General features: G+C 39.0%; 1 pseudogene; it reads left to right on the forward strand.

Moving 5' to 3' along the window:
- The first annotated feature begins 271 nt into the window (after positions 1-271).
- On the forward strand, positions 272-784 carry LOC141496990 (large ribosomal subunit protein uL23-like; annotated as a pseudogene).
- Positions 785-1,976: the final 1,192 nt, after the last annotated feature.

Genomic DNA, 1,976 nt, shown 5'->3' on the forward strand with positions numbered 1-1,976 from the left:
TTTATACAATGATTTCTTCACAGTAATTTGTTTAAATGAGGTGGCAAAGCAATAAGAAGGATAGGGTGAAATGGAATGCATGAAATTTCTGGATATGTTCATTATGTTCTCTCTTTTTATCTTCCACCTGATCATCTTATAACTTAGTTCTTTATCCACTATATTTTTCTGTAATAACTGAGGCCCAGATCAACTACATCCTCCTCCATGAAGATTTTTCAACTAATACAAGCTATATTAATTTCTCCATTTGAGGGCCCTTTCCCCCAAGATGGCACCGAAGGCCAAGAAGGAAGCCGTCGCCCCCTCCCCAAGACAAAAGTCAAGGCCAAGGCCTTGAAGGCCAAGATGGCAGTGTTGAAGGGCGTCCACAGCCACAAGAAGAAGATCCGAACCTTGCCCACCTTCCAGAGACCCAAGACACTGAGGCTTCGCAGGCAGCCAAAATACCTGCGGAAAAGTGCCCCTTGGAGAAACAAGCTTGATCACTATGCCATCATTAAGTTCCCTCTGACCACGGGGTCTGCTATGAAAAAGACTAAGGATAACAACACCCTGATCTTCATTGTGGACATCAAGGCCAACAAACACCAAATCAAGCAGGCTGTAAAGAAGCTATATGACATTCATGTGGCCAAGGTCAACACACTGATTTGGCCTGATGGAGAGAAGAAGGCCTACGTCCGGCTTGCCCCAGACTATGATGCTTTAGATGTTGCCAATAAGATTGGAATCATCTAAACTATCCAGCTGCCCTGCTTCTTCACCCACAATAAAAAAAGTTTTCCAGGAAAAAAAATTTCACCATTTGAGAAACCTTTTGTAAGTGGTAAAGTATTATGGAAACCCATTAATTTCTTTTCCTGTCCACGTCAAATGTCTGCACTATGATTTTTGCATTTGATTCCATAGAGTTATATTTAATTTTTTATTTTATGAATTCTTAAAACTACAGAAGAGAAGTAATTTAGTAAAGTTCTCAGCAATTTTCAGTTGAAGAAACTGAGATCCAGAGCTTCAGAGTGATTGTCAATCTTCATGCAGCTGATCATCTATTTAAAAAAAGTCTAGGCTTGATAAAAGTTTGACAGGCTAAATTTGTGCCCAAAATGTGCTCCATGACACTCTCTTTCCTCCTTAGAAAAACTTAATTCTACAAATATGTTCAATACTTGTATGATGATGATTATTCATTCCATTATTTTGAGTTGTTTCACTACCTTCTACACCCACTCTAAAGTAGTCCAACATATCACAATCTCTCTTCTCTCTCTTTCCCTCTCTCTCTCATAAACACAAAGACACAGACACAGACACAGACACAGACACAGACACACACATGGATCTAAACAATATGTCCTTCCATATAACAGGTTTTCTCTAGAAATAGATGGCCCATTCCTTCATTGAGACTTGGTAGGTGATTTGAATAGTTTTTAAATTTTCTTTAATCTTGTTACACATTTACTAAATAATATTCTTAAGAATAAACATAACACCCCCTTCCCCACAAAAATATAAAACTTCATGAGAAACAAAGTGAAAGAGAAAAAATGTGTTTCAATTTCTGTTCTGATACCAACAGCTCTATCTTAGGTTGATAATATTCTTTATCATAAGTCCATCATAGGAGTCACTTCCATATTTTTCCACAGTTTCTGTTGTTGATTGTGATTCCCTCCATCCATTCCTCCCCACTACAATGTATTATATTTTCTCTCTACTTTCACTCTGTCCCTCTTCAAAAATGTGATGTGGGAAAGATGAGGGGCACAGCAGATAGAGCACCAGTCCTAGAACCAAGAGGTCCCAAATGTCCCACCCCAGAGACAAAGCAACCACCCATTCCTGTGGTTCAGACAGTCCACCCAACCCCAACACCTTGCAAAAAGTTAAAAACAAAATGTGTTATAACTGACTATCCTCTCCTATGTTATACTCTCTCCTCTATCACCCACAGTCTACCTCCTTGTACC

Source organism: Macrotis lagotis, chromosome X, assembly GCF_037893015.1.
Source record: "Macrotis lagotis isolate mMagLag1 chromosome X, bilby.v1.9.chrom.fasta, whole genome shotgun sequence".
Taxonomy (NCBI): domain Eukaryota; kingdom Metazoa; phylum Chordata; class Mammalia; order Peramelemorphia; family Peramelidae; genus Macrotis; species Macrotis lagotis.